Consider the following 13,383-nt stretch of genomic DNA (forward strand, 5'->3'; position numbering starts at 1 on the left):
GGAACGTCCACACTGTTTTCCACAGTGGCTGCACCAGTTTACATTTCCAGCAGCACTGTAGGAGGGTTCCGTTTTCTCCACACCCTCTCCAGCCTTTATTATTTGTAGACTTTTTGGTGATGGTCATTCTGGCTGGTGTGAGGTGATATCTCGTTGTAGTTTTGATTTGCATTTCTCTAATAATTAGCGATATTGAGCATCATTTTTGATTGGGTTGTTTGTTTTTTTATTATTGTAAGAGCTGTTTGTCTATTTTGGATATTAACCCCTTTTCGGTAGTATTGTTTGCAGATATTTCCTCGCATTCTGTAGGTTGTCTTTTCATTTTGTTTATGGTTTCCTTTGCTGTGCAAAAGCTCGTAAGTTTGATTAGGTCCCATTTGTTTATTTTTGTTTTTATTTCTGTTGTCTTGGAAGCCTGACCTAAGAAAACATTGCTACGATTTATGTCAGAAAACGTTTTGCCATGTCCTCTTCTAGGAGTTTTATGATGTCATGTCTTATATTTAAGTCTCTAATCCGTTTTTAGTTTGTATGTATGGTGTGAGGGAGTGTTCAAACTTCATTGATTTACATGCGGCTCTCCAGCTTTCCCAGCACCACTTGCTGAAGAGACTGTCTTTTCTCCATTGTATATTCTTACCTCTTTTGTCGAAGATTAATTAACTATAGGTGTGTGGGTTTATTTCTGGGTTTAACATGTATTTGTAAAAATTATATAAATAGTACATTTTCATTGTAGAAAATAGAGTGTTAATGCTTTGGTATGTTTCTTTCCATACTTTTTCTATGTACCAAGAATATAAGTGACTACTTTTTATTTTAACAAAAAGGACATCAGAAACATGGAGTTTTCTAGTTTGCTTTTTTCGCTAAACTGATTGTAGATATTTTTCCAGGGCAATAAGAACACATTTTTACTTTGGTTTTCAATGATTGAGTGGTATGCTACTGTTTGGATGTACTGTAATTTTCCGATTTTCCTGTTCTTGAACATTTATTTTCATTAAAAAGTCTTCTTCACGAACAGCTGCAGTGAACAACTTGATATATACATTTTAGAATAGTTAACAAATTATTTCCTTAGATGAATTCTTAGATTTGGACCTGTTGGATCAAGACAACCTTATTGATAGAGGTTTCCAAATTGCCCTAGATAGTTATGAATTTTATTCTCATCAGCAGTGTATTAAAATGTATTTGATTATATTCAATTACATTCTTTTTTAAAAAATTAATTAATTAATTTTTGGCTGCATTGGGTTTTCGTCGCTGCACACGGGCTTTCTCTAGTTGCGGCGAGCGGGGGCTGCTCTTCGTTGCAGTGCATGGGCTTCTCATTGCGGTGACTTCTCGTTGCGGAGCACAGGCTCTAGGTGCGTGGGCTTCAGTAGTTGTGGCACGTGGGCTCAGTAGTTGTGGCTTTAGAGTGCAGGCTCAGTAGTTGTGGCGCACGGGCTTAGTTGCTCCGTGGCATGTGGGATCTTCCTAGACCAGGGCTCGAAACTGTGCCTCTGCATTGGCAGGTAGATCCTTAACCACTGCGCCACCAGGGAAGTCCTCAATTACATTCTTAAGTGATTTTTTTTGTTTAAATGTAGGACTAGAGTTAGGTTTTTAGGCATTTTAAAGAAAACATGTTAGTGATGAGCAGGAATAAGTCAGTGTTGGAAAAATATTGAGGTAGTCACAACTCAGTTTGGAAATCGAGCATCTGTATGTACAGTTCAGTACATACTAATGTAGGCAAGGCACAGATCTCTTTTTGTGCTTTTCTTTTGGATTTTTTTTCCTGAATCCATAAAATATGAATGTAAAAAGGTTATTGTAGTAGTAGCAGTGTTCTGTTATAGTTGATCTGAGAAATATAGCAAAATTTCCCTAGCTGTTACGTGTAAGCTTAGTAGAGTACAGATTTAAAGTCTATATGCTTGAAATCTGGTTGAATGGTGGGTGGGTAGGAAGCCGTATGTGAAGTTGTGTTTTCAGTGTTTCCAGTCCATCAGATTCTGCGTCTTCAGTCTGAATCTTTCTGGAGCAAGGAATAGAAGCAAGGGAAACGATTTGGGCGTGAGAGACAGTAGCAGAGCATGTGTTTTCATGGCAGTACCTGCCTAAGACAGAGCTTTACCCAGGGGTGACCTTATGTTTATTTCATCGTTGTAGTCTTTCCTTTTTCTCTGTCTACTAAGGAGTCATCAGAAAAGTAGCTAATCTTCCAGGAAAGTACCTTGATGTACTGTTGGAATAGATCTTTCACTTGTCTTTCCCTCCCCAGTGGACCTGGAATTCATTGACAGATTGGCTGGCACATTAGGAATTTAAGGAACTTTAGGAAACTAGGACCAAGAGCCTATCTACATCATGTACATCTTTTCACTTTTTTCCTCTTTTCATTTTGGCATAATTATAGATTCACAAGAAGAGGCAAAAATAGTACAGAGAGTTTCTCTTCACCATTCACCTAGTTTCCTCTAGTGGTTATATGTTACCCTTTTTCTTCTCTCTCTTTCCTATTTTTGATCAGCCCTTTGGCATCTGTGGGAAATACTAAGCTCTCTGAGCTAACGATTGCTGATTGCTCTCCTAGGTTTACTTCTGGGGGTGCATATGGTTCTTCCTCTTCCTTTGTTCCTTGTTTCTGGAACCCCTGCTTAGTATGTGTGCTGTGCCAGGACAGGTTGCTTCTCTCTGTTCAGGCTCTTCTGCTCTTATTTTGGGAACATTAAGTGTGGTGGATATATCCTTCCTGTGTAGGTCTTTTTCCTAAGTTATATATACTCAGGTCTAAAGTACTGAGACTTGTGTGTATTCTTGGTGAGAAGCAGCAGCTGTGACTTGGTGGAAATAGCCCTGGATTTGGAATTAGAAGCCCAGGTTCAAATACTGATTCTGTTTCATACTTGTTGTGTGACCCTGGAAGTTACTTTGCTTCTGAATCTGTGAAATAGGCATGACAGTAACGATCTTACAGAGGTTTTGTTGGGGAATAAAGAAGGTGGCATTTTTATAATCACTTAGTGCATTGGAAAGCGCTATTTCAAATGTGAAGTACCTATGCTTATTTTAAATTGCTGAAATGAAACCCAAATTTTAAACCACTGCTGCAGTACTCCTTAGCTTGACTTCTTTATTCAGTAAAAGAGAAAAACTCTGTGCTTTTATATCCCAAGCTTCTTACACCTTCTGTCTTCACATTGAATAACCCGTACTTAATAAGGTTTTCTTTTTTTCCACTGGGTGTAACCCAGCTCCCTTGGGAAATTTGGGATAGCCATGTCAGCTGTCATGCTATCAAATGACATATCAAATGCTCTGCTCTCTTCTTATTTACCTAAGTCTGGAGATTTTATGTGTCAGAAACCTGTTAGAAAATCTTTCATGTGGGTATATATGCTCTTTTCTGCTTACCTTTTTAGTAGGTTTCACTGTTAGAAACCAGCCCTTAATATGGTGCTAGAAACTGAGATTTTTATTTTTAAAGGGGAGACCTGATTTTTATTTATATACATGTATAAATATATATATGGAATAAGTAGTCAGTATAAAAGTGGGGGATAATATGAAAAATTTAAGATGTCCATAACTGGCAATTTTTTTCTTAAATGTGATCTAGTTGCAGATAGACTCTTTTAAATCATTAAGGGACAGATATCTATAGAACAGCACAGCCAATAACAGTGAATACACATTGTTCTCAAGGGCATGTGAAACATTCTCTAGGATAGATTATATGTTATGCCATAAAACAAGACTCAATAAATTTAAAAGGATGGAAGTGATTCAGAGTGTGCTCTGACCACAATGGAATGAAATTAGATATCAGTAACAGAGGGAAATTGGGAAATTCACAAATATGTGGAAATTAACCAACACACTCCTAAGTCACTAAGGGGTAAAAGAGGAAATCACAAGGAAAATTAGAAAATAGTCTGAGATGACTGAAAAGAGAAACACAACATAACATGGTGGTAATGGTTGCACAGTAATGTGAATGTATTTAATGCCACTGAGCTGTACACTTAAAAGTGGTTAAAATAGTAAATTTTATGTATGTTTTTCCACAATTAAAAGAAGAACCCTGGCATTCATTCATTGTTCAACAATAAATATTTAGCAGCTATTATGCTCCATGCACAAAATTAAACAGCATACCATAACCTTGGGGATGCAGTAAAAGCAGTGCTCAGAGGGAAATTTATAGCTATAAATTCTTATATGAAAAAAGAAAGATCTTAAATCAGTAAATCTAAACTTCTATCTTTAGAAGCTGGTAAGAGAGCAAACTAATCCGAAAGCAAGCAGAAGGAAGAAAAAATAAATAGTAAATTAGAAATAAATGAAATAGAGAAAAAAGCAAAAATCAACAGATTAAAAATTGAAAAGATCAACAAAATTGACAAACCTTAAGCTAGTCAAGCTAGTCTGACCAAGAAAAACAAGGACAAAACTCAAATTAATAAAATCAGGTATGAAAGAGAGGACATTACTACTGACCTTACAGAAATAAAAAGGAATATGAGAGAATACTAGGAACAATTATATGCCAACAAATTAGACAACCTAGATAAAGTGTATGCATTCCTAGAATGACATTACTGAGATGACTCAAGAAAAAATAAAACATCTGAATAGTCCAATAGCAAGTAAAGAGTTTTAATTAACAATCAAGAAACATCTCACAAGGGGACTGGTGGCGCAGTGGTTGAGAGTCCGCCTGCCGATGCAGGGGACACGGGTTCGTGCCCCGGTCCGGAAAGATCCCACATGCCGCGGAGTGGCTGGGCCCGTGAGCCATGGCCGCTGAGCCTGCGCGACTGGAGCCTGTGCTCCGCAATGGGAGAGGCCACAACAGTGAGAGAGGCCTGCGTACCGAAAAAAAAAAAAAAAAAAAGAAACATCTCACAAAGAGCTCCAACTCAGATGACTTCACGTTTGGTGATTCTACCAAATATACCAAATGCAAATTCTTTGCAAACTCTTTCAAAATAAAGAGGAGGCTGGGGTGCTTCCTGGTTCATCATTTGAGGATGTTATTACTCTGTTAACCGAACCATACAAAGACATCATAGGAAAAGAAAATTACAGACCAGTATCCTTTATGAATATAGATGCAAAAAAAAAAATCCTCAACAAAATACTGGCAAACTGAGTCCAGCACCAGATCAGAAGGATTATACATTATGACCAACTAGGATTTATCCCAGGAATGGGAATGCAAGGTTGGTTTAACAGCTGGAAATCAGTGTAACCATAATAATAGTAAAGGACAAAAACCACATTATCTCAATAGCTGCAGGAAGAGCATTTTAGTTGGTAAAAACACCCAACAAACTAGGAATAGAAGGAAACTTCTCAATGTGGTAAAGGCCATTGATGAAAACCCACAGCAGCTGCCATACTTAGTGATAAAAAATTGAATTTTTCCCAAGATCAGGAACAGGACAAAGATGTCCTTTTATGTCACTTCTATTCAACATTGTACTGGAGCTTCTAGCTGGGGCAGTTAGGCAAGCAAATGAAATAAAAGGCATCTAGGTTGGAAAAGAAGTAAAACAATCTATTTGCAGATGATGTGATCTTGTATATAGAACGTCCTAAGGAATCCACTGTAAAACAATTAGAGCTGGGCTTCCCTGGTGGCACAGTGGTTGAGAATCTGCCTGCCGATGCAGGGGACACGGGTTCGAGCCCTGGTCTGGGGAGATCCCACATGCCGCAGAGCAATGAGGCCCGTGAGCCACAACTACTGAGCCTGCGCGTCTGGAGCCTGTGCTCTGCAGCAAGAGAGGCCGCGACAGTGAGAGGCCCGCGCACCGCGATGAAGAGTGGCCCCTGCTCGCCGCAACTAGAGAAAGCCCTCACACAGAAATGAAGACCCAACACACCCAAAAATAAATAAATTAATTAATTAAAAAAAATTAGAGCTAATAAGTTCAACTAGGTTTTAGGATACAAGATCAATATAAAAAAATCAGTTGTATTCCTATACACTGGCAATGAATAATCCAAAAATGAAACTAAGAAAACAATTCCATTCATAAAAGCATCAGTAAGAATAGAAAACTTAGAATAAAGTTAACGAAGAAGTGTAAAACTTACATTCTGAAACTATACAACATCACTGAAAGAAATTAAAGATCTAAATAAGTAGGAAGACATCCTATGTACTTGGATCGAATGACCTAGTATTAGTATTGTTAAGATGGCACTATTCCCCAAATTGATTCAACATACTCCCCATTAAAATCTCAGCTGTCTGTTCTGCAGAAGTTGACAAGCTGATCTTCATATTCATATGGAAATACAAGGGACCCTGAACAGTCAAAACAATCTTGAAAACGAAGAACAAAGTTGGAGGACTTTAATAACTTACTACAAAGCTACAGTAATCAAGACAGTGTGGTACTGGCATAAAGGGTAGGGTGGACATACAGATCAGTGGAATAGAATGTAAGTCCAGAAATAAATCCTTACATTTGTAGTCAATTGATTTTCAACAAGAGTGCAAAGACAATTCAGTGAGGAATAGTCTTTTCAACAAATGGTGCTGGGACAAGTTGATATCCACATGCAAAAGAATGAATTTGGACCCTTTGCTCACTCATATATATAAATGAACTCAATCATAGACAAAAATGTAAGATCTGAAACAATAAAACTCTTAGAAGAAAACGTAGATGCAAATCTTCATGATCTTAGATTAGGCAGTAGTTTCTTTTCTTTCTTTTTTATTGTGGTAAAATGGGCAGTGGTTCCTTAGGTATGACATCTAAAACACAAGCAACAACAACAAAAAAATAGGCAAATTGGACTTTATTAAAATTTAGAACTTTATGTTTCAAATGACACCATCAAGAAAATGAAAGCACACCCCACAGAATGAGAGAAGATATTTGCAAATCATTTATCTGGTAAAGAACTTTTATCCAGAGTATATAAAAACTCATACAATCAACAATAAAGACAACCCAATTAAAAACATAAGCAAAGAATTTGTTTTTTGTGTGTTTTTTGTTTTTTGGCTGCGCCACGTGGCATGTGGGATCTTAGTTCCCCGAACAGGGATTGAACCTGCACCCCCTGCATTGGAAGCACAGAGTCTTAACCACTGGTCTGCCAGGGAAGTCCCGCAAAGAATTTGATTAGACATTTCTCCAAAGAAGATGTCCAAATTGGCCAACAAGTCCATGAAAAGAAGCCCAACACCCAGAGTCGTTAGGGAAATGCCCATCAAAGCCACAGTGAGATGCCACTGCATACCCTCTAGGATGGCTATGATAAAAAAGATGGACCGTAAGTATTGCTGAAGATGTAAAGAAATTGGAACCCTCATATACTGCTGTGGGAATATAAAATGGTGTAGCCACTTTGCAAAGCAGTTTGGCAGTTCTTCAAAACCCTAAACATAGAGTTATATCCTGTATTCTAGTTAACACTCCGATTTGTATATCAAAGAAAATTGGAAACCTGCCCACACAAAACTTGTTCAGGAATGTTTATAGCATTATTCATACTAGCCAAAAAGTAGCAACATTCCAAATATCCATCAGCGGATAACTGTATGAACAAACTGTGGTACAGCTATTCAATGGAATATTATTCAGCCATAAAAAGGAATGAAATACTGATCCATGCTATGAGATGGATAAACCTTGAAGACAGTATGCTAAGTGAAAGAAGCCAGATGTGAAAGACACACATTTCATGACACCATTTATATGAAGTGTCCAGAGTAGGCAGATCCATTCCATCAGAAAGTAGATTATTGGTTTTCATGGGTTTGGGAGAGGGGGTTGGAGAGTGACTGCTAAAGGATGAGAGGGGTTTCATTTTGGGGTGATAAAAATGTTCTGGAATTAAGTAGCGGTGATGGGTGCACAACTTTGTGAACATATTTAAAATCGCTGAATTCTATACACTTTTTAATTTTTTAACATCTTTATTGGAGTATAATTGCTTTACAATGGTGTGTTAGTTTCTGCTGTATAACAAAGTGAATCAGCTATACGTGTACATATGTCCCCATATCCCCTTGCTCTTGCGTCTCCCTCCCACCCTCCCTATCCGACCCCTCTAGGTGGTCACAAAGCACCGAGCTGATCTCCCTGTGCTATGCGGCTGCTTCCCACGAGCTATTTTACATTTGGAAGTGTATATATGTCCATGCCACTCTATCACTTTGTCCCAGCTTACCCTTCCCCCTCCCCGTGTCAAGTCTCTCTACCTCTGCATCTGAACCTAGGGGCAGTACGTACACTTTAAAAGGGAGAATTTATTGATATGTGATATATTTACTAAAAATCACTAAGGAGTCATTCAAGTTTAAGGATCTGTTTTCCATTGGTATAGTAAACAAATGGAAAAAAAAGCTGGTCACGGCTATGAAACTGTAAATGAAGCTCTCTGAAAAATACAACAGAAGTAAATGTTTCTAGCCTGAGTGGAAATTTAGGTCCCCTCTTTCTCCTTCTTTCTCCAATAAGCTGGCTCCCTGCTGAGGTCTCCTGTTTTTACGTAAGACCGTTCCTTGGGAATCTATAATCTATATTATTACTATTCTTTCCTGTCTGGGGTAACTGCCTTGGAAATGTAACAGCTTGGTATGCTGATGTTGACATCCATCTTGTGTATATCATTAGGAGAAGAAAAGTCAGCAGTCAATAGGGAGGTGTCTTTGTTGTCAGTTAGTTTTGGTTTCACAGTTCTTTTATATAATTTTATTTATTTATTTTTGGCTGTGTTGGGTCTTCGTTTCTGTGCGAGGGCTTTCTCTAATTGCGGCGAGAGGGGGCCACTCTTCATCGCGGTGCGCGTGCCTCTCACTATCGTGGCCTCTCTTGTTGCGGAGCACAGGCTCCAGACGCGCAGGCCCAGTAGTTGCGGCTCACGGGGCTAGTTGCTCCACGGCATGTGGTATCCTCCCAGACCAGGGCTTGAACCTCTGTTACCTGCATTAGCAGGCAGATTCTCAACCACTGCGCCACCAGGGAAGCCCCGGTTTCACACTTCTTGAATGAATAAGATGAATGTTATTAAATAACTGCTTTTCTCTTTTAAGGCTTTTAAAAATGTCTCTTTTCTTCTTAGAAAATATGAAGAGTAGAGGAAATTATTAAGAAGTAGGAGGTAAGCTCTCAAACCTATTACTCAGAAGCTACCTATTAATCTTTTACATACTCTATTTTTGTTCTTTTCTGTGATTTTTTTCACATGTGGGCTATATCATACTATATGTATATAAATGTCATACATTGTATATGCTATATGTGTAACTGTGTATGCAGTTTAATGCAGTTTCACATCCTTATTTGTTTAGTTAATTACTAATTTTATTGCAGGTATTTTATGTATTTTTTTTTTCCCACATAGACTTAAGCTTTACAATTCTTTTGAAGAAGTTAAAAAGTGTTTTGGATTTTTAAAAGTTGCAGACAATTTTAGACTCATAGAGAAGTGAAGAGAATGGTGTAACAAATTCTCGTGTACCTATCAACATGCGTCAGCAGTTTTCAGTGTATGTCCGTGTTGTTCCATCTTTGAGGAGTAGAATAAAAATAGAAGCAATTCTTCTTATTATAAACCTGCCATAGGAGAAGCAAAAATAAAATTAAAACTATGTTCTACTTTTATAGTTCACAAAGAAAAAAATATTTAAAATATCTGAAAGATTTTTAAGGAATTGCTTCATTAAAATGCTAGTGAAGGCAAGTAGTAACCATTATGAATGAATAACTTATCTGGCACTTGTGCAGTGTATTTATTTTCTCCTATTATTTTTTTATAGTACGTGTACAGTAATATGGAGCTGTATTTTTTTATAGTACGTATACAGTAATATGGAGCTGTATTTTTTTATAGTACGTGTACAGTAATATGGAGCTGTATTTTTTTATAGTACGTATACAGTAATATGGAGCTGCTTTTTGTTTTTTGGTACTTATTTGTGTTTTCCATTGTGTAGTTTTCTACCACATAATTTGTGGAAGTAACTAATCCACCAATTCCATCTTTTTGGGAATTTAAGTCTTTCTTCTTATTTTACACTTCACTGATAGTTATACATTATATTCCATAATACTGAAAGGGAGATTTTCCTCCATTATGAAATGGTAATGCCTGGTTTTTGAATAATACTTTTCTCTTTGTAATTATAAAAGTAACATATTTTCTATATTCATCATAGAAAAAATTTAGAAAATACAGAAAAGTACAAAGAAAAATATGTAATCTTAGTACCAGAAATTAACCAATGTTAATGATTTATTTCTATTCATATGACCTGAACTTTTCATATAGTGAACTTTCTTATGTTACTCACTTTTGGGCATTTACATCGTACATTATGGTTGTTTTTTTTGTCATGACTTCACTGTAGTTAATTATTATTCACACTGGGGCGAACGATAGAGAGAAGAGGGAGTTCAACTGATTTTTTTTCCCCTATTGCAGAATATTCTTATGATAACTTGAGGAACTGCAGATTTTAATGCTCTCTCCAAGGTAAATAATTGTATGCCCACCCGAAGTCTCGTGATTCTGCATTTCAAAGATGACAATGTACAGAGCTCCCTGGAGACCACAGCACTGTTGGCCTTTGGTGCTGGAAGTTGACTGCTGGGCCTTGTCTGTGCTCATTCTTTCTGGTCTGAGCCAGACTTTCTGAGAATAAGAACTCTTTTAAAAAAAAAATTTTATTTATTTGTTTATTTGTCTGTGTTAGGTCTTAGTTGTGGCACGAGGGATCTTCGTTGTGGCGTGCAGGATCTTTCGTTGCGGTGCACAGGCTTCTTTCTAGCTGTGGCATGCAGGCTCTAGAATGCACGGGCTTAGTGTTTATGGCCCACAGGCTCTCTGGTTGTGGCGCATGGGCTGTAGAGCGCACAGGCTTAGTTGCCCCGCGGCATGTGGGATCTTAGTTCCCTGACCAGGGATCGAACCCGCATCCCCTGCATTGGAAGGCGGATTCTTAACCACTGGACCACCAGGGAAGTCCCAAGAACTCTTTTTAGTGTTCAGCATCACAGGGCTCTATGTAAGTGGAATTTCTGGTATCTGTTAATTGAGAAAAATTTTCAAACTCAAAATAAGAATTTAGAAATACTTTTTACATTATTTTTGCATTTAAAGATTCATAACTGCATTGCATGAGTGTGAAAATATGCCTAGGAATACTTAGGTCATGGATAATGCATGACTTGTGTCTGCACTAATTCTCAGACAGGCTTTTTAAATAAATAATTAATTAACTTTTGGCTGTGTTGGGTCTTCGTTGCTGTGCGTGGAATTTCTCTAGTTGCAGCAAACGGGGGCTACTCTTCGTTGCGGCACGCGGGCTTCTCATTGCGGTGGCTTCTCTTGTTGGGGAGCACAGGCTCTAGGTGCATGCACTTCAGTAGTTGTGGTGCGTGGGCTTAGTTGCTCCGCGGCATGCAGGATCTTCCTGGACCAGGGCTCAAACCCGTGTCCCCTGCACTGGCAGGCAGATTCTTAACCACTGCGCCACCAGGGAAGTCCCTCTCAGACAGCCTTTAATCACTCCACCCTCTCACCTCAGGGGCAGGGGTCAATAGTGTTTGCAGGTTGGGAACCAGTGCTCTGGCCTTTCCAAATGGCTTGTTTTCCCTTGAGCAGGCCATAGTCTGTTCTTTTTTGTGTTTTGTCCATATGTATTTGCACATTCCTTTTATCTGAAATGCTTTTTTGCATTTTTCCTATCCCCGCATTCCTCCCACTCCCCAAGAAGGAATTGAACTCTACTAATGACTGCCGAGGACTGTTTTCTTCTGATTTTCAACTCAAGCAAACTTCATTCATTCAAAAGCTATTTCTCGAGTGCCATGTTTGTACAAGGCATGGCTGTAGGCATTAGGTGAACAAGATAAGCAAGGTCCCCTCTTTCATAAGACTGACAGTCCTGTGGGAAAGTCAGACAGCAAATAGGTAAACATGCGATAAATTACAACTTGTCATAAATGCTTTGAAGAGAACAGGATGCAGTGACAAGGGACCGACCCCCTAGAGTGGTCTTTAAAGGGCTTGCTGAGGAGGTGACATTGAAGCTGAAGTGACAGCCAGGCCAGCCCAGGCATAAGGAGAATGTTTCAGGCATTAGGAACAGCAAGAGATAAGGCCCCGAAGTGGTAAAGAGTTTGGCACCGAAAAGAGGCCCGTGCCTGTGACTGGTGTTCAGAGATATTTGGCTCGGACTTTCAAATTTGGGAGGCATCAGTTTTATAGGCATTTAAAAAATTCATGGAAATGCATGCTTATTATTTGGGGGTGAGCTTTGGGAGAGGAGCAGAGATGGTTAAAGAAACTTGAGGAGGTGCAGCCAGAGAAGTAGCAGGAAGGCATGCTCATTTGTGGGAAATTTTGGGGAAGGAAGGAGGGGTCAGTTTTGGGATGCCTCCGAGAGGCGGGGTTAGTGAAGTAGGTCTGCCAGCAGGGCCGTCACTCGTGCTCCTGACCAGGCGGCTGCAGTGGACGGGTGGCAGGGGGCCCGAGGGGGGGGCCGCAGGGTGAACAGGGAGTGCCTCCGTGCAGCTTGCAGGTGTAGACAGCTGCTTACAGGGGCTCCGCCGTCCCTGGTGTTGCTGATGGAAGGCATGTGAGCTCCAGGGGCCTTGAGGAAGTGTCTCAGCTGCCGGGAGTGAGCCAACAGAGGGGAGCTTGCAGGTAGATGCTGGAGAGCAGGCAGCTGAACAGGTGGAGGGGGCTGCCCCGGGTCGCTGGTGACTGTCCCAGTTGTCTCATCTTGCCTGCTTTACTGAGCGAGCAGCAGGTGAGCCTTTCAGGAGGGAGCGGCAGGGTTGGGTAGACGGGCGTCTGCGGAGAAGCCGGGAAAGCTCTTTGAGAGAGAGGCAAGCAGAGTTGCCAGAGAACGTGAGCTGGAAGGCTGCTGGTGGCGAAGGGCTTTCTGAAGTTTGAGATCAGTTTAAAACCAGCCTGGTTGGGTATGTGTGTCTTCTCTTCCGCACGGTCAGCCCTGCAGGCCTGAGAAGGCAGCCGCTTCAGTGTGTCTGGTCCACCCAGGGTTTGGGATTACTAGGCAATGACTCCCGAGGGAGAGACAGTGGAGGGTAGCTCCATGCTGTTGACACCTCCGTGGAATTTAATGCAGACTCAAAGGAAGGTGAGACTGGGAAGGAGTTTATGGAATCGACGAGGTTGAGGCAATGCACTTGAACAAAAGAGCTGGAGGGATGGGCAGTTGTGGTGGGAAAGGAGGATGGCATGGCAGGGAACTGAGGACCAGGCCAGGAGGGCTTGCTGGGGCCTAGAACAGAAGGCTGAAAGGAGGAGGTGTTGTCAGCCGAGGGGTGGTGAAGCCGCTACAGGAGATGAGAGGAGCTGGGGAAGGAGGCAGAGAGGCCAGAGGCC

The 13,383-nt window shown here is 40.1% G+C and overlaps 1 protein-coding gene across 5 annotated transcripts in view; it reads left to right on the forward strand.

Annotated features, from left to right (window-relative positions):
- CLASP1 (cytoplasmic linker associated protein 1) overlaps positions 1-13,383 on the forward strand; it is a 270,131-nt gene that overhangs the window by 14,867 nt on the left and 241,881 nt on the right. For 2 of the 5 annotated variants that reach the window (XM_024734468.1, XM_024734469.1), the window contains one exon: positions 9,091-9,129. The exons of the other annotated variants lie outside the window; for them this stretch is intronic. The gene's annotated coding sequence lies outside the window, so the exon portion shown is untranslated. The remainder of the gene's footprint in view (positions 1-9,090; positions 9,130-13,383) is intronic. 5 annotated transcript variants of the gene reach the window in all.

The sequence above is a fragment of the Neophocaena asiaeorientalis genome, unplaced genomic scaffold (assembly GCF_003031525.2).
Source record: "Neophocaena asiaeorientalis asiaeorientalis breed wild unplaced genomic scaffold, Neophocaena_asiaeorientalis_V1.1 scaffold32, whole genome shotgun sequence".
NCBI classification, from domain to species: domain Eukaryota; kingdom Metazoa; phylum Chordata; class Mammalia; order Artiodactyla; family Phocoenidae; genus Neophocaena; species Neophocaena asiaeorientalis.